Raw genomic sequence first — 20985 nt, forward strand, 5'->3', positions numbered from 1 at the left:
TCCCTGCCACCTTCCATGGAAGTCAGGTTAATTCTGCTTTCAGTTCATTCATCTCTCCTAGGACTTTTCCTGACAGCTGCACAAAATTAGCAGAAGTATAATAACACAGTGAATTTTGCTCAATTTCTTGTTGTTTTGTTTTATACTACTTCCTCTAAATTATGGTGTCATTGAGTATGTGGTCTGCATCTCAATGAATACAGCAGGTGATCTTGAACAAGTATTTTGCCATCACATAACAGGGGGCTGAGTAATTTTCCAACCTGCAATAGTTATGTACTCATCTCCCACTGATTAATTACCAGAATAAACCAGTATCCTACATTTGCCTCATTGCCCAGTACTTACTGAATATTTTTCTATAGTTTGGGAACTTTTCCACTTTATCTCTGCAAGGTAGAAATTCGAATGTTTTCTTCCCCATGCTTCTTTGCAGCTTGTGCACTAGCAAGTGATGTAGACCCTACTACCCCCATGCTCTTGAGCAATATGAAGAAGCAAAAATGGTGTTGAAGGAAGGTGGAAACAGAAGCATCCCTGTTCTATAGTCATCAGTGGTTGCAAGATTACATTCATGATGCACAGTGGCTTTGTTGCTCCCAGCAATGGCAGCTGCTGAAGATTATGTTCATGGCAGGAATCTAGACACTTCCTGGCTACTGCATTCACGATGGCAAAGGTATTGGTGACCTCATGCCAATTATGTAAAGTAGATTAAGGGCATGATTTCTGGAAACCTGGCCTCAAGCGTGTTTCTCCAGGCCTCCTGATACTCCAGTATGATAACTCCCTTTCCTTTTACTGAACTCCATTTCTACTTTTTCCTCTGCCAGCCTCAGGTTTCCTTCAAATTAAGGACACTAACAGATAGAAGGGCATTACATTCTAATGAGATACATGCTTGGAAGCACCAAACATAACTAAAGAATATGAATGTGGGTATGAATTTATTAGATAATTGGAAAAAGTGTATGGGCACATGCTTGTGTATATACTGTGTGTTTATTCCTTTCATCACATATTGTAAATGCCATTTAATTTGTTTCATTTTATCTACACAGAGATATACATGTGTGCACCCAAACACATGTACACACTCTACACACACACACACACACACACACACACACACACACAGAACATAAAGAAGTAATTATGAACTTGAAAGTAAATACTCCTAGGCAAATTGATTACAGAAATGGAGGCATTTTTCTTTCATTAAGATGGAACCCCTTGTTCAAAATAAAGGTAAACTTTTGCCTTAGGCAAAATTGCTTAGTTTCATGCCCTTTTCTGCTTGAAAAATTCTGTAAAAGACATAAAATGTGCCTATGTTCTATATTTATGTCAAAGCAAAATATAACTAATAATGAAGATTATTGATTAAAGATATTTTAAAAGAGTTGCTACAAATAAAAGTTCTTACTAAAATGGTTCATTTTAAATAGCTGAGCCCTATTTATCCATGTTCTCATTTTTTTAAAGATTTTATTTTTAAGTAATCTCTATAACCAACATGGGGCTTGAACCCACAGCTCCAAGATCAAGAGTCACATGTTCCACTGACTGAGACAGCCAGGTGCCCCTCAGTGTTGTCATTTTTTTTAATAAGGAGAGCAAAATAGTTAAATAGAGATATAGATACACACACACACACATATGTGTTTACTATAACATGTACATATAATCATAAAGTAATTAAATTAATAAATTAATTCAAGTGTGTGTGTGTGTGTGTGTGTGTGTGTGTGTGTGTGTGTGAATCAGAGGAATAGGGAGACTTCAGGGGAATCTTTCACATAATTATCTTAAATTATATTTTATATAGCTTATTTGTCAGAATTGTGCCAATTCACCATTTACCCAACTGATAAGAGACCTAAGAAAAAAATACATGTATTTATAGGTATTTTACAAGAGTATATGGAAATTCTAAGACTATTTCTTTTCTTAAAATGAATTAAATATTACAAATACATTGTATTATTATTTTTTAATATTTATTTATTTTTAAGAGAGAGAGAGAGACAGAGCTCGAGTTAGGGAGGGGCAGAGAGAGACAGGGAGACACAGAATCCAAAGCAGGCTCCAGGCTCCAAGCTGTCTGCAGAGAGCCCTACCCGGGGCTCGAACCCACAAACCGTGAGATCATGACCTGAGCCCAAGTCAGACGTTTAACCAACTGAGCCACCCCGGTGCCCCAAATACGTTTTATTTTTAAACATTGAGACCACAAAATCTCTGTAACTGTATACTCCGTTCACTTTAATCAGATTGCTTCTGTAGTGCCTACAAATTTCCCTCATATAAATATTAGATTTTTCTATAAATGTGAAATTATTAATATAACCAATCAAAAATATTTAAAATTGTGTATTAATCACTTTGTTAATGTTTGCTCCCTGTTACCGGTGCTGGATATCTCTACTTACATGTGCTTCTGGCATCTTACCACCAGCAAGTTGAAAAATGACCTCAATATGTTTTGTGTCCTGGCCTCCACTGATTTTTTCTATTTTGGCTAATAAATGTATTATTCACATAGTCATTCAAGCCAGATGCCTGGAAATTATCCCTTCTTTATCCCTTTTCCTCATAGTTCTATTTTCTTCGTGTAGAAAGAGATGGTATTCAAGGTAATTTATGAAGACTCCATTTAATTCGTTTTGATAGATTCTGAGCACTCTAGGACAATGAATCTGCATTATTCCTCTTTGTATTCACCAATGGCATCTATAAAACTAAACAATAAATGTTAGTGTTAAACTTTAATTTTTTTCAGGAAAAAAAATTTACTTGTCTATATATAGTGCACGTAAAATATTTACCTATATAGATACGCTATTTTATTCATGGGCTTATAGGCTCTTTGTTTAGAGATCCTAATCCAACTTCTATACGTTTTTTCTAGATAAATATGAGCGCATATATATATATATATATATATATATATATATAGTTTATTTATTTTGTGAGAGAGAGCAGGGAAGGGGCAGAGAGAGAGGGAGAGAGAGAATTTGAAACAGTCCCCTCACTCTCAGCATTGAACCTAATGTGGGGCTCGAGGTGGGGCTTGAATCCACGAACGTGAAATCATGACCTTAGCTGAAACTAAGAATGGAATGTTTAACCGACTGACCCACCCAGGCACCCCAATATGCTCTATTTATTAACTGAATCAATAAGATTGAGCTCCTTCAATTTAGTAGCTTAGAACATTGTTATGCTGTCATGAATCAGGTCTTAAAGCCCTGGAGTTTTCCAGAACAATGCTGGGAGAAAATTGAATAGCACTTGATTATTTCTGATTCCATTATTGAAAAAATAGTACATGTTCACAATCTACCAAACGTATGGCCAAATATAATTTGATCCTTTTGACAGTTTCTATTTAATTTTTTTTTAATGTTTTATTTATTTTTGACAGAGAGAGAGAGAGACAGAGCATGAGTGGGGGAGGGGCAGAGAGAGAGGAAGACACAGAATCCGAAGCAGGCTCCAGGCTCTGAGCTGTCAGCACAGAGCCCGATGTGGAGCTCGAACTCACAGACCGCAAGATCATGACCTGAGCTGAAGTCAGACGCTCAACTGACTGAGCCATCCAGGCGCCCCTTGATAGTTTCTATTTTTATGTCTTTTGAATTCAACTAGTATAATTAATTATATTGTTTTTGCTTACATTTTCAATCTACAAATTATTGTAGAAGACAGGCAATAACAATCTTCAAGTTAAGGTTATTTTTATTTGAAATAGACAATGCTAAACCAGATTATACTTATCTAAAGCTTGTGATAGCTATTAAAACCATTCTACTTTCTAGGGAAAAAAAAACATTAAACTTCTCATAAGTATTAAATAGGTTTTGAAAATGTTAACAAGTAGGAGGAAAAATTACTAAAAAGGAAATTGTAATATTAAAATAGGATTCTATTTATCATCTTTTAATTAATTATTATAGAACTAACAAGAGGGGAAAACAACTTAAGCAGTGCCTTGTGTTAATTAAGAAATATGCATATTTATCATCTGTGTAAAATAACTTCTAAGATATTTGAAATGTTTGTAAAGCTATTATTTTAGAAAATTCTCACCTGTGACTGTGTTTCCAAATTTGGGAACATTCAGAACAGAATTTTTCCTTCTTCAATGTAGGCTTACTTTCTACCAGCTGAAAAATCGTATTTCAGGACGTTTGGTTTTCATACACATAGGAAATATCTTTTCAGACACTCCTTCTCAAAGTATCACTATTGGAAGGGAATTGAATGGAATTTGAATTGATCAACTTTTTAAAAATACAGTTATAAAAAAAGGGGGAATGTTAATAACAGCTTAGCAGATAGGTATCTTCTCTATTTTACTCAAGAATATAAAAAGCTGCACTGATCCTCGGATTGCATTCCTTTGAATGCATTACTTATTCTGAAATCCAGCATAATGTTAAATTTAATCATAATTTTAAATCAGAATACTTTGTTAAGTATTTGTGGGTTTGGGGCTGCTATTATATATAATTTGGTTAGGTTACCCAGCGATGTTAAGTTCCACATTGCTAATCATCTCTCCTACCCTCAAGATTCTCAAGGAAGGATACTATGGCAGGGGGGGAGCTAAGGTGGCTACTAGTAGGAGCACCCTAGGCTTGCCTCATCCCTTGAACACAGACAGATAATTACTGAATCATTCCGAATACCCAAGGAATTGACCTGAGGACTGACAGAACAAACTGCATAACTAGAGGTAGAGAAGAGGCCACTTCGAGGAAGGTAGGAAGTACAGAGACTTGGTTTATGGAGGAAATGGATCGTGGGTGCTGTGGAAGGTAGGGATTCCTGGTTACAGAGAAATACAAGAGAAAACAGAATGAATGGAGATAAGCACAAGAACACTTCCCCAAAGCCATTGGCTGGGAAATTAGAGGGGCTGATTGTGAGTTTTGCAGCCAGCAGTACTCCAAGACTGGAGTTTCAGAGGTTCCCAGGTTTGGCTATTATAGAAACCAGAGGACACTGCACTACTCCTGGAGCAGAGACAGTCAGACAACCCTGAGGAAAACTGCAAGATCTGAGGATAGCATACGTGGCACAGGGAGACGCTTTTTATTCTTTTTGGAGTACATTTATGAGAGATGGCATTGCATCTCTAGGCACAAAAGAATTGTCATGTGCCATTTCCCTCCTCTGCTCCTCAACATAGGCATAGAGATACCTGCTGAGGGGAGGTCACTGGGACACTGTTTTGTCAGCTTGCTCCAAATCCCATGCTCCTGTGCTCTGGTGCAACTGCCATTCTGGGTTAAACCTGGACCAGTCCCAGGGCAGCAAGACCCTTTCCCACATGACCAGTGCAGGTCCCTGCCACAACAGGTCCCTGAAGTTTGGCATGTTGAAAGTCAGCAGCCTTGCTAGGGTAGAGCCCAGGGTTCCCTGTGCTGCTCTGCACAGCTCCAAGCAGGCAAGTGACCCAGAGACAGACAATGTGAAATAAGCAATCTGAAAAAGGCCTGTGACACATGTGGTGAAGTTCACTCCATTGAGAATGCTTCCCCGACAGCAACAGGCGTGGAATCCCCTCTCCAGGGACAAAGGAGCGAGTCAGCACCATTTCCTTCCATGCCCCTCAGCATAAACCAACTTCAATAAACAACACAGTGGCAACACTGGCTGCCTAAACTGCTTACACCAAATCCCTCCCTCTGTGCTCCACCGATAGTGCTTTTCTAGGGCAAGTGTGCCTAACAACCAGTACGGTAGGCCCCTTCCCCGGAAGATCAGCACAAACCCTGCACACACCATGTCTACTAATGATAGAGGGCTGCAGATCTTCAATTCTAGTGCAAATAGCCTCAGGTCTTTTTTAGCAAGCAAACCAGAACACGTCTAGTTAAAACTCACCACATTTTGGCCAAGATCCAAATACTCCTCACTGCAGGCAAGGAGAAATTCTGCAGAGGACTGACCTGAGGGATAGAGTAGCCATAACACAGCAGCAGAGTGCGCACAGCACACAGCAGCAATGCTTCCTGAAATGCCAATCCCTGGACATTATCTGACCTCTTCTTCATAAAGACATTACTCTCAGGAGCAGAAAACATAATAGGCTTCCCTAACACATGTGGGAAGACAGAGACCTAGACAAAATACCAAGATGGAAGAATTCATTCCAAAAGAAAGAACAAGAAGAGGACACGGGCCAGGGATCTAAGCGAAACAAATATAAATAATATGCCTGTTGCAGAATTTAAAGCAAAAATCACAAGGATACTGGTTGGTCTTTAGAAAGCATGGAAGACACCAAGCAGTCCCTTACTGCACAGATGAAAGACCTGAAAACTAGTCAAGCCAAAATGAAAAGTTCAATAATCGAGATTCAAACAAACTGTATGTAATGACTACAGAGATAGAAGGAACAGAGGAACAAATAAGTAGTATAAAATATAGAATTATAGAAAATAATGAAGCTGGTTAAAAGAGGGAAAGAAAAACCTTAGATTATGAAAGTAGAGTTAGGGAACTCAGTGACTACATCAAGCATAATGACATTCGTAGCATAGGAGTCCCAGAAGACGAAGAGAGAGAAAAGGGGGCGGAAGGTTTATTTGAGAAAATTATAGCTGAAAACTTCCCAAATCCGGGGAAGGAAACAGACAACCAAGTCCAGGAGGCACAGAGAACTTTCGTCAAAATCAACAAAAGCAGGCCAACACCAAGACATATTGTAGTTAAATCTGCAAAATACAGAGATAAAGAAAAAATTCTAAAAGCAGAAAGAGAAAAGAAGTCCCTAAGTTACATGGGAAGACCATTAAGGTTAGCAGCAGATCTCTCCACAGAAACTTGGCAGGCCAGAAGGGAATGAAATGATATTTAGAATGTGCTGAATGGGAAAAATCTTCTGCCAAGAATACTCTATCTAGCAAGCCTATCATTCGGAACAATGGAGAGATAAGGAGTTTCCCAGATGAACAAAAACTAAAGGAGTTCATGACCATTAAACCAGCCCTGCAGGAAATATTAAAGGGGACTCTTTGAGTGGGGAAAGAAAACTAAAAGCGACAAAGACTAGAAAGGAACAGAGAAAATCTCCAGAAATGACAAAACAAGTAATAAAATGGCACTAAATTCATATCTATCAATAATTACTCTGAATGTAAATGGACTAAATGCTCCAATCAAAAGACACAGGGTCTTATATATAATATATATATTATATATATATTATTATATATATATTATATATATTATATTTATATATTATATATATAAAATTTTGTATATATAAAATTAATCTCTTGTAGGCAGCATATACATGGGTCTTGTTTTATATATATACATATAACATATGTATATACATATACATATGTATATATATAAAACATATGTATGTATATGTATGTACATATACATATGTATATATATAAAACAAGACCCATGTATATGCTGCCTACAAGAGATTAATTTTAGACCTAAAGATACCTGTAGATTGAAAGTGAGGGGATGGAGAAACATTTACCATGCAAATGGACACCAAAAGAGAGCTGTAGTAATTTATACCACACAAACTATATTTTAAACCAAAGATTGTAACAGGAGATAAAAAGGGCACTATATCATAATAAAGAGGATTATCCAGCAAGTAACTCTAACACTTTTAAATATGCCCCAACTTGGTAATACCCAAGTATATAAAACAATTAATAAAAAACACAAAGGAACTCATAAATAATAATGCAATAATATTAACACCCCACTTACAGCAATGGACAGATCATCTAAGCAGAAAATTAACAAAGAAACAATGGCTTTGAATGATACACGGGACTAGATGGACCTAACCGATATATTTAAGACATTTCATCCTAAAGCAACAGAATATACATTCTTTTCAAGTATACATAGGACATTGTCAAGAATAGATCACGTACTGGGTTCCATTCAGGCCTCAGCAAGTACAAAAATACTGAGACAATACTATGCATCTTTTCTGATCACAATGCTATGAAATATGAAGTCAATCACAAGCAAAAATTTGGAAAGACCACAAATACATAGAGGATAAAGAACATCCTTGTAAAAAGAATGAATGGGTCAACCAGGATATTCAAGAAGAAATTACAAAATGCATGAAACAAATGAAAATGAAAACATGATGGCCCACAAGCTTTGGGATGCAGCAAAAGCAGATATAAGAGGGAAGTTTATAGCAATATAGGCCCTCATCAAGAAGCAAGAAAAATCTAAAATAAACAACCTAATCTCACACCTAAAGGAGCTAGAAAAAGAATAATTAGTGAGCACTTAAGCCGGCATATTAAGGGAAATAATAAAGATTAAAGCAGAAATAAATGATACAGAAACTAAAAACAATCAGTGGAACAGATAAATGAAACCAGGAGCTGGTTCTTTGAAAGAAATAATAAAAATGACTTATCAAAAAGAAAATAAAAAGACCCAAATAAATAAAATCACAAATGAGAGAGGATAAATAACAACCAACACCACAGAAATAAAAAAAGAAAACTATAAGAGAATATTATGAAAAATTAAATGCTGACAAATTGGACAATTTGGAAGGAATGGATAAATTCCTGGAAACATATAAATTACCAAAAGTGAATTAGGAAGAAATAGAAAACTTGAACAGACAAAAAAACAGCAAATAAATTGAATCAGTAATCAAAAATCTCTCAACAAATAAAAGTCCAGGACCAATGGCTTTCAGGGGAGTTCTGCCAAACATTTAGAGACGAGTTAATACCTATTGTCAAACTATTCCAAAAACAAAAAAAGAAATTGAAGGAAAACTTCCAAATATATTCTATGAGGCTAGCATTACCCTGATTCCAAAACCAGGCAAAGACTTCACTGAAAAAGAGATCGATTGGCCAATATCCCTGATGAACATGGATGCAAAAATTCTCAGCAATATACTAGCAAATTGAAACCAGCAGTGCATTTAAAGAATCATTCACCACAATCAAGTGGGATTTATTCCTGGGTTGTAAGTGTGGTTTAATTTTCACAAATCAATCAACATGATGCACCACATTAATAAAAGAAATGATAAGAACTATATGACCCTCTCAATAGATGCCGAAAAAGCACTTGAAAAGTACAACATCCATTCTTGATAAAAACCATAAACAAAGTAGGGATAGATGGAACACACCTTAACATCATAAAGGCCTTATATGAAAGATCCATAGCTAATGACCTTAATGGGGAAAACCTGAGAGTATTTCCCCTACAGTTAGGAACAATACAGAGGGGTTAGTTTTACCACTGTTATTTAACATAGAACTGGAAGTCCTATCCTCAGCAATTAGACAACAAAAAGAAATAAAAGACATTCAAATTGGCAAGGAAGAAGTCAAACTTTCACTATTTGTCGCGAACATAATACTCTATATAGAAAACCCAAACGACTCCATCAAAAATCACCAGAATTGATACGTGAATTCAATAAAGTCACAGGATACAAAATTAATGTACAAAAATCTGTTGCATTTCTGTAAACCAATAATGAAACAGCAGAAAGAGTAATGAAGGAATTGATCCTATTTACAATTGTGCTATAAAACCTAAGATACCTAGGAATAAACCTAACCAAATAGGTAAAAGATCTGTACTCTGATAACTGTAGAACACTGATGAAAAAAATGGCAGATGACACTAAGAAATGTAAAAACATTCCATGCTCATGGATTGGAAGAAAAAATATTGTTAAAAGGTTTCTACCACCCAAAGAAATCAACATATTTAATGCAGTATCCATTAAAATACCACCAGCATTTTACACAAAGGTGGAACAAAGAATCCTAAAATTTTTATTGAGCCACAAAAGACCCCAAATAGTTAAAGCAATCTTGATATAGAAAGGTAAAGTGGAGGCATCACAATTCTGGAGTTCAAGCTATATTACAAAGCTGTAATCAAGACAGTATGGTACTGTCACAAACACAGACACATAGATCAGTGGAACAGAATAGAAAACCCAGAAATTGTCCCACAACCCTATGGTCAAGTAATCTTTGACACAGCAGGAAAAAATATCCAATGAATAAAAGACAATCTCTTTAACAAATGGTGTAGAAAAAACTGGACAGCAACATGCAGAAAAATGAAAGTGGATCACTTTCTTACACCATACACACAAATTCAAAATGAATGAAAGACCTAAATGTGAGTCAGGAAACCATCAAAATCCTAGAGGAGAACACAGGCAATAACTTCTTTGACCTCACCTGTAACAACTTCTTACTAGATATGTCTCCTGAGATAAGGGAAACAAAAGCAAAAATGAACTATTGGGACCTCATCAAATTAAAGAGTTTCTGCACAGCGAAGGAAGCAATCAACAAAACTAAAAGGCAGCCTATGAAATTGGAGATACTTGCAAATGACATATATGGTAAAGGGTTAGTATCCAAAATATATAAAGAACTTTTGAAACTCATGAACCAAAAAGCAAATAATCCAGTTAAAAAATGGACAGAAGATGAATAGACATTTTTTTTCCAAAGAAGATATCCAGATGGCTAACAGACACAAAAAGATGCTCAAACATCACTCATCATCAGGGAAATACAAATCAAAACTACAATGAGATACCACCTCACACCTGTCAGAATGGCAAAAATTAACAACACAGGAAACAACAGATGCTGGCAAGGATGTAGAGGAAGGCGAATTCGCTTGCGCTGTTGGTAGGAAAGCAAACTGGTGCAGTCACTCTGGAAAACAGTATGGAGGTTCCTCATAAAAATGGAACTACTCTAGGATCCAGCAATTGCATTACTAGGTATTTATCCAGAGGATACAAAAATACAGATTTGAAGGGGCATATGTACCCCAACATTTACAGCGGCATAATCAATAAGAGCCAAATTATGGTAAGAGTCCAAATGTCCATCATCTGTTGAATGCACAAAGAAGAGATTTGGGGGCATTAGGAGGCTGAGTATCTGACTTCGGCTCAGGTCATGATCTCTCGGTCTGTGAGTTCGAGCCCTGTGTTGGACTCTGTGCTGACACCTCCGACCCTGGATCCTGCTTCGGATTTTGTGTCTCCCTCTTTTTCTGCCCCTCCCCTGCCTGTGCTCTGTCACTCTCACTCTCTCAAAAATAATTAACATTTTTTTAACAATTTTGAATAGAGATTATATGTGTGTGTGTGTGTGTGTGTCTATGTATATCATGTGCTTATGTAGTAAAATCTTTAGCACATTCAGTATGAAGTGTTCCATGTCTGCTACAACTGGGGTCGATGTTCATTTTACAAGACAATATTGAGTGGAAAAAGGGAGACCCTGGTGTCTTGACCACATCACTTGCATTTTACCTGCTGCAACATGAAGCTGGAGATTTGGTAGGTGAGGAATGGTGGCCACTTGCCTTTCTTAAGAAGATATCAGATATCCCAAATAACTGGGGGCTGAGCGAAGAGGAACACCTGTTTCTTGGGCATATTTACCTGGTGGAGCTTCTATCACATGGAGCTGGAGGATGTTAAAGAGACCATGGATTGTGATTTAGCTGCTACAGGCTCTTGATATTCTTACTGAGATTTAGTAGATCATCCTGAGTAATATTTCTTTATTTGCTCTATGTCCCTTGGACAATTTCCAGAGGTTTTAACTTCTTAATAATTAAAAACATTTTTTAAATGTTTCATCAGTTAGGGTATTTTCACTGAGAAGTGTTTTGGTGGCATCCCTTATACCACAATTATGGAAGTCATCTTTATCCTATGCTTTATTTTTGTTTCCATTTATATTTCTTTTTGGATAATTTCTACTGAGTGATGTTCAAATTTAATTATTTTCTTGTCTGTGTTGAATTTCCTCAAGAGCCTGTTGGAAACATTCTTCATTTTTATAATTGTCTTTGTTTTGATATTTATAATACATTATTCCTTAGAGTTTCCATTTCTCTGCTGAAATCACCCATCAGATCTTGCATGTGGTTCACGTTTTCCATTAAAAAGCAACTTAACTTTAGATATTTTAAATTCCCTTTGTCATATTTGAGTCTGTTTATTGCTTTGTCTATTGAGTGTCATGTTTTTTCTGCAATTTTTTTGGTGTGTGTGTGTGTGTGTGTGTGTGTGTGTTTAAGTTTGAGAGAGAGTCTGTGAGCGGGGGAGGGTCAGATAGAGGGGAGAGAGAGAATTCCAAACATGATCCTCATGGTCAGCACAGAGCCAGACTTGGGGCTCGATCCCATGAGTGGTGAGTTCATGACCTGAGCTGAAATCAAGAATTGGATGCTCAACTGACTGAGCCACCCAGGGCCCTGGTGTGTGTGGTTTTTTTTGTTTTGTTTTGTTTTGTTTTGTTTTGTTTTGTTTTGTTTTGTTTTGTTTATGCTTTGTATTTTTTTTAAATGTCAGACATCTAGTGTAAGACAGTAGACATTGAGGTAAGTGGTTTTTATATGTGAATAGGGCACATTTTTCTTTTTATTAGACCTTAAGGCAGTGGATTGAGTTAATCTAGTTAAGAGTCAGGGTTAAGTTCTGTTACTGCTATGACTTACCTCAGTGAATCACACACTTCAGATTTCTCTAATAATATCCATGCTAGAAAAAGAACAACAAATGTAGCCTAAGCTAGGAGAAGAAGGGAAATAATAAAGATTAGAGCAGAAATAAATGATACAGTGTTGTGGATTGATTTGTAAGTTTTTTTCCCTTGGTGTATAGTCTGCTTCTAGCTTATATCTTTGTATTATTAAAATCACCTAACTTGTATTGGTTATTGAATTAATATTTTATGAGAAAGAAAGAAAGATGAAAAAGAAAGGAAAAATGAGCCTTCTATTCACTGGCTTTGGAAAAATTGTCAGTTTTATAACTAAGAAACAGGAAATAACTGGTTTTTTTTTTTCTTCTTTTTCCTTACCTCTGAGTTGGTAACAGGATAGGCATCTCGGATTAAAAATTGGCAAGTTCTGGGGGCTAGGTAGCTCGGTAGTTTGAGTATCTGACTCTTGACTTCAGCCCAGGTTATGATCTCATGGGTCCTGGGATGGAGCCCCATGTTAGACTCTGTGCTGACAGTGTGGAGCCAGCTTGGGATTTTCTCTCTCCCTCTTTCTCTGCCCCTCCCCCACTCACATGTGCGCTCTCTGTCTCTCTCTCTCTTTTTCTCTCAAAATAAATAAGCATTAAAAAAATAGCACGTTCTTTTTCTATTTACATGTATAAATTTAGGGGCTTTCTTGGTCTCCAGTATAATTCTTTTCTTTTAACCTTTCAATGTGAAATATTTTCAACCTTCAAAAAGTTGTAAGTGCAAAAAAGAGTGCAAAAAGAGTATATCATATATGTGCTCTCAAATTTCCTAATTTTTTACATTTACCACATTCAATTTATCATTCCCTATCAATCCACTATTATAGAAATATCTATCTACCTACCCACCTACCTATCTATATAAATGTATATATACATACATACATACAAAATATTTTTTGAAACATGTTGCAAGTATGATACCAAATTATAGGTTACTATTTTAGTGTGTATTTCCTAAAAATACCAATGTTTCCTTTTATCACAACAGTACAACCATCAAATCAGGACATTTTCACTGGTAAAATTCTATTATCTATTCCGGGATGTTAAAGTATTGCTGAGAATTCTAATATTTGTTTTTATAGGTTCATAATCCAATTTGAAATCATGCGTTGCATCTAGTTAACATGTCTCTTTAGTATTCTTCAGTCTGGAGCACTTCCTAAATTTTCCTTTGTCTTTTAATACTCTGGCATTTTTGACACAAACAGGCATTTAATTTGTAGAATGTCCCTCAACTCAGGTTTGTCTGATCAGTCTTATTTGATTCAGTATATGCATCATATTTTTTAAAAGGCCATGCCATATATAATTATATTATCTACAAAATTATCATATTGTTTTAAAGATATATCAAATGAAGAAAATAGATAAAAGATATATACAGAAGAGAGATATTTGTTTCATATAATAATTACATACTATTTGTTATTATTTGTGGAATGCTTATAAATCTGTTCCAGTCAAGCAACTAATCCTAGTGGTAATGACCTGACTTATAACATCTTGTTTAGAGATAACAATCTTTTTCTTCCTCCAAATTTTCATATACATCAGGAGAACAGGATGAGTTTATCCCCTGAAATTGTGAGAATAAAGTACCAATTCCCAGCATGTAGTTTTGTATAGAAGCTCTCATTCCTGCCTAGATGATGCTTTTCTCCTGACATAGTTTTCTTAATTACTCTAATATAAGCTGGCTGTTTATATTTGGTAATCATTCAAAAGAAGCTCTTTAATCAAATAGCTCTTCCTTTATGCAAAGATTGTAATAGTTTGTTTTTTGCTGTATTGGGAACTTTGAGATCTTTAGGTTTCTTTTGATCACTATGCCAATTACTTTGTTGTAATTAAAGATAATGGAACTTTGATAATGATTTTGCCACCTATGATACTCAAGATAATAGGCTGGTAGAAAAATATCAATAGTTACCCGACGTTGTTTTGAATGGCAATTGATATAACTGTGGCATGCTAATATAAGCATAGCAGCTGTCTACTTCTTCAAGTGTGTGTGAACCCTAACCCATGACAGCTGTGCTGGTAAGATGCTGAACATTAGTCTGACTCAAATAAAAATTACTTCAAAAACAGCTTGTGTTGTATATGACCTCAGAATTTAGACTGAGAAAGGGTTCAATAAAGACATGATAAATCAATAAGTTTTTTTTTCTATTGTCCACTAGTACTCTCTAATTTGGTACATTAAAAAGGAGGGTAAAATATCATTCTCATTTTTCATTGTATTTTGGTTTTGCTTTTCATCTTCATGGATAAACAGAATTTTCAAAAACTATTGCACATATTGTGAAGTCTCAATTATTTCTCCAATGCTTTTTATTTTTTAATTGAAAAAAAAGCTAGATCCCAACAACGTCTTTGTACAAAACCTGGAAAATCTACGAGATAGGGTTAAGAATGAGTGTTGGAAGATAGGTAAATTTTAAGAAGCTGTCACTGAGGTACAGGGGCACCTGGGTGGCTCAGTTGGTTAAGCATTCAACTTCGGCTCATGTCATGATCTCGGTTTGTGGGTTCCACCGCATGTCAGACTCTGTGCTGACACCTCAGAGACTGGAGTCTGCTTTGGATTCTATGTTGCCCTTTCTCTCTGCCCCTCCCACACTCGTGCTCTGTCTCTCTCTGTCTCTCAAAAAAATAAATAAACATTTTTTTTTAAAGCTGTCAGTGAGGTACAATTTACAACCAGGAATCAGTGATTTTGGAGATCATTTCTTCCTTTTTATTTTTCAACTTGCATATACTCTTTCATGTAAGCCACCTCTTTGACACATTATGTCTGCAAAGACATATTCTTGCAAAGAGAGGCATTATTTTAGGATCACCTCCTATCTCATATAACAAAGGCATTTCCTTTTGTAATCCTTTTGGAAATATCTTTATAATGAACTTTTCACTTCTAGATTAGCCTTATTGTTTATCCCTGTTTCCACGACATACTATTTTTTGGATATGTTTATATTTTCAATATATTTATATATTTTTGTATTTATATATATTTATTTATATTATTTTTATATTTGTATTTTCAAGTATCTATTGCAATCTTTTCTTTTGATAACCTTGTAAAAATATGGAAGAACTAATATACACCTACTTACTTTCTACTATTTGTAGTACACTAACTTCAATTTGTAAGTTTCTTCTATAGTCTTCTTCACGTCTACATCCCTCAACTTCTTGGCTTCTCTCATCTGTACTCTTATGATATTAAGGTGGAAAACATTAATAAACATTCTATGATTATGAATAGATACACAAATCTTTGTCCAAAAGCTGGCTTTAAAGGCTAAAAAGGAATATACAGTATTTACCTTATATTGATATGAATATAATGTTCACTGTTGTATCAGACAGTTATGATATATGGCAAGCAAACACAAAATATCAATGGAATAGACAATAAGCATTTATTCCTCGCTCACTCATCTACATGTTAACTGGAGTTCCATCGATCATAGGTGGGCTCAGTTTTCTCCAGGTCTCAAGCTCATATTGGGCCCATTTCACATATCCTAATATAGCAAGACAGTCTAAAGAAGGCTCTTCTCATTGAAGCAGGGGGAAATATGAGAGGAAAACCTCAGACAGGAAAGCACGTTTTAAAGATTTTTCTTTGTTATATCTGCTAACATCGCATTAAACAAAGCAAATCACTTGGCCAAGTCCAAAGTAAAAGGGTGGTGAAACACATTCTGACCTTGCTAAAGCAATAATAGTATGTTAATGTGTACTCTAAAATTGTGGTAAAAACACAGATCAATAATTCAATGTAACAAAATTGCATAATTGCATTTTCAAATGAAATCCTACAAGTCTATTTCCTTTCTACACAACAATTTATCTTTTCATTTTTTTCTTTTGCTATGCAATTTCATCCTTAAGTAGTTGTAGCTATTCTAGTGTAATGTCTACTCTGTAGAATTTTTTGCCTTGAATAAATCCAGTCTGAGATTGCTCTATTCTCATCTTTCTCTTATTTTTAATTACTTTTCTCTAGCTGTGCACTGAAGCTATTGTTTTCAGAAATTCTGTTTTTTTAAAAAAATATTTTTATTTATTTTGAGAGAGAGACTGAGCGTGAGTTGGGGAGGGGTAGAGAGAGAGGGAGACACAGAATCCAAAACAGGCTCCAGGCTTCAAGCTGTCAGCACAGAGGCCAACGTGGGGCTTGAACTCAGGAATGGCAAGATCATGACTTGAGCCAAAGTCGGTTGCCCAGCCAACTGAGGCACCCAGGCGCCACCTGCTTTTTTTTTTTTTTTTTTTTTTGAGATTAGACATAACATTTCTTGGTCCCTGTCTTTATCTTTATTAGGTGCCACCTTGATTTTCTGAAGCTCATTCTCAAGTAAACTCACTGAAATCTGCTAATATGACCTGTCCTTTAATCTACCTTTATGTTTGATTATGAGAGTTTAACTGGACATCTAAGTTTAGACAAAAAAATTGAAATCTTTATTAAGAATTAACTGATGAGAATTATGATGCTCTATGTGACTTTTGTTGTTTGTATTTGACCTATATTTTCTTTTATGAAAAATTTAAATTTCTTCTTATAATCAAATCTTTCAGAGTTCACAATGTTAAGTTTCTAAATATGATAATGGGGTAATATTAAAGTCATATCTTTGATCATTTTTATCTTAAAAAGGTATACTTCTTTCCTCATGTGCCTAAAAAACAAATGAACAAACATCCTTATGCTATAGGCATAGTACTCCACAGAAAGTTTTTGGGGCACCTGGGTAGCTTAGTTGGTTGGGCATCCGACTTCGGCTTAGGTCATGATCTCACCATTCGTGGGTTTGAGCCCCGCGTCGGGCTCTGTGTAATAGCTCAGAGCCTGGAATCTGCTTCAGATTCTGTGTCTCCCTCTCTCTCTGCTCCATCCCCATTCATGCTTTATCTCTCTGTCTCTCAAAAGTAAATAAACTTAAAAAAAAAAGGAAAGCTTTCTTTCTGTGTCTATTACCAAGTTGGTCTGTTTTCAACCTGCTCAGTGGCTTTCTTCTTGCTTTTTAAGTAAGTGTGTAAGATTCTATATTGTTCTGGATCTTGGTGAGAAGACAAATATACCAGTTGTAAAAAAGCATTAATGTCATTATGCATGTTATTCAACACTATTTATGCTTAGTGTAGCAGTTCAGCTACTTGAATTTCTCAGTAATTTACTCCTACGATTGGGTAGGTTGCACATAAAAATGTTTGGCATTTTCTGTACTTGTTACCTTTGTTTAAATATATATAATTGTATTAAAATGGGTTTATATGTAATATTATTGGTACATATATATTCACATTAAATATTTGTTTTCTGGGGTGAAAATTCTCCAGTCCTGCTCACCTCCCACTTATTCTCTGAGCTGTAGCTAGTGTGAGCTTTTGAGAAGCAGTTATATAATATTACTGCAGGTCGCCGAACCTTTAGTATGGCTCTGTTGCCTTAAAACTAACATTGAAATCCAATATTAAGATGTACAAACCCTTCCATGACCCAGTCTCTGCTAATCAAAGTACCTCTTCTCTATTCTGTCTCCTAATAAAAATCTGATTTGTCTCTAACCCGCCTACTGTACCCCCACTATCACTGCCCAGCTGTATCTAACATCCAAATAATTCGATATCTTCTTCCTTTTTTTTGGAAAAAAATGTTCCATGACACTACTTTCAGTGCCAGCAGCCTCGTTTCCCTGACTCCCCTGCTGCCCCAATTATCCCTGTCAATTCATTAAATGGTCTCACCTTGGCCTTTTATATTTAAAGTTATCTCTTTCCTGACAGTCATACTAAGCTGCATCTTTCTCTTTTATATTCCAAACATGAATTTATGTCTCTGACGTAAGACCAATGACTTTTAGATTCTGAAAATTTCAATTTTCAAAATTAAAAATTTTGACCACTCTATCACGATGTTGATGCCACAGCTACTTTCTTTTAGTTTTTTTTCACTTATCATTTTTATCTGTGAATAGTCCATACCAAAAGTAATCCTCACCTTCTAGAAAATAATTATGCTTCCTTTTATTTCTATTTCTTTTTTTCCCCAGCTTTATTGAGGTATAGCTGACATAAAATGATAATATCTTTAAAGTATATACAATAATATAGGTATACATTTGATAGAGGTATGCATTATAAAATGATTTAACACATCCATGCCCTCACATAGATAACATTTTTTGTTGTTGGTCATGGTGAGAATACTGAAGATCTGCCCTGGTAGCAAATTTCAGGTATATTATATGGCAGTACTATAGTTACCATGCTGTACATTAGATCCTCAGGTCTTACTCATCTTGTAACTAAAAATTATGCATATTGGACTTCAAACTGATTTCTAAATATAGTTGATGGGGAAATCATGGTGACTACTAATATCTTGATAGAGAAAAATAAAACTGGAAGACATAAGAAATCAAAGTGATCTGTTTAAACATGAGGAATATTAAGGAAATGTTTTACACATACTGCTTTATTTATCCCTATCTTAACTTATTTTTAAAGACTATTTTGAATGGATAAAGAAGATATATATATACATATACATATACATGTATATGTATATACACACACTTATATATGGTATATATAAAATGGAATGTTACTCAGCCATAAAAAATAAAATGTTGCCATTCATGACAACATGGATGAACCTAGAGGATATTATGCTAAGTGAAATAAGTTAGACAGGAAAAGTCAAATACGATATGATTTCACTTATATGTGCAATCTAAAATACAAAACAAATGAATAAACAAACAAAACCAGAAATAGACCCACAAAAACAGAAAACAAATTGGTGGTTGCCAGAAAGGAAGAGATGGGGGATGGGTGAAATAAGTGAAGAGTATAAAGAGATACAGACTTCAAGTTACAAAATAGGGGTACCTGGGTGGCTTATTCAGTCAAGCGTCTGACTTCAGCTCAGGTCATGATCTCGCAGTTCGTGGGTCAGAGCCCCTCATTTTGGGCTCTGTGCTGACAGCTCAGAGCCTAGAGCCTGCTTTGGATTCTGTTTCTCCCTCTCTCTCTGCCCCTGCCCCACTCGTGCTCTGTCTCTATCTCTGTGTCTCAAAAAAAATGAATAAACATTAAAAAAATTAAAAAAAACTCAAATTTCCATTTATAAAATAAGTCATAGGGATGAAACATACAGTGTAGGGAAAACAGTCAAAAATAGTGTGATGATTTTGTGTGATAACAGATGATATCTACTTTTTTCATGGTGAGCATTTCATTGTGTATATAATTGCTGAGTCATTATGTTGTATGCCTGAAACTAGTATAACATGGTATATCAACTAGACCCCAATACATTTTTTAATTAAAAAAAAAACAAAAAAAAAGACTTTTTCAGAGAAGTTTTGGATTTACAGCAAAATTGAGAGGAAGGAACAAAGATTTCCCATATATTGCCTGCATAGGTATAGATACACATGCACAGACCCCACCTCCCCCATTATCAATATCCCCCCAGCAGAGTGCCACTTTTGTTACAACTGATCAATCTACATGGATGCATCATAATCACCCCTATCTATAGTTTACATTAGAGTTTTCTTTTTATGTTTGACATTCTATGGGTTTGTATAAAAATATGTATCCATTATTATAGTGTCATAAGAGTATTTTCAATGCCTTAAAATTCTTGTGTGTTCCACTAATTCATCTCCCACCTCCCTGAACTCCTGTCAACCATTGATCTTAATGTCTGCAGTTTCGCCTTTTTCAAAATATTATATAGTTGGAATCATACAGTGTGTAGTCTTTTCAGACAGGCTTCTATCACTTAATAATATGCATTTACGGTTCTGTATCTTTTCATGGTTTGATAGCTCATTTTTTTCAGCATTGAATAATACTCCATTGTCTAGATGTACCATAGTTTATCCATTCATGTACTGAATGACATCTTGGTTGCTTCTGAGTTTTGACAATAATGAATAAAGCTACTGTAAACATCCATACTCAGCCTTTTGTGGGATATAAGTTTCAACCCCTTTGGATAAAAACTAGGGGTGGACAATTGCTAGATTGTATGCTAAGAGTATGTTCAGTATTAAGAAACCGTCAAACTGTCTTCCAAAGTAAGTGTACCATTTTGCATTCACGCCAGCAATAAAAGAATTGTGGTTGCTCCACATTCTTGTCAACATTTGACATTGTCAGTACTTTAGATTGTTCCATTTTAATGGGTATGTTGTGGTATCCCAAATTTATTTTAATTTGCATTTTCTTAATGATGTGTGATGTGGGGCATCTTTTCGTATGCTTATTTGTCATCTGATATCATCTTTAGTGAAATGTTTTAGTCACTTTGGGCTACCTAACAATTAGCATAGTTTGGGTAGCATATAAACACCAAAAATTAATTTTTCACTATT

This window comes from Felis catus, chromosome B3, assembly GCF_018350175.1.
Source record: "Felis catus isolate Fca126 chromosome B3, F.catus_Fca126_mat1.0, whole genome shotgun sequence".
Taxonomy (NCBI): Eukaryota; Metazoa; Chordata; class Mammalia; order Carnivora; family Felidae; genus Felis; species Felis catus.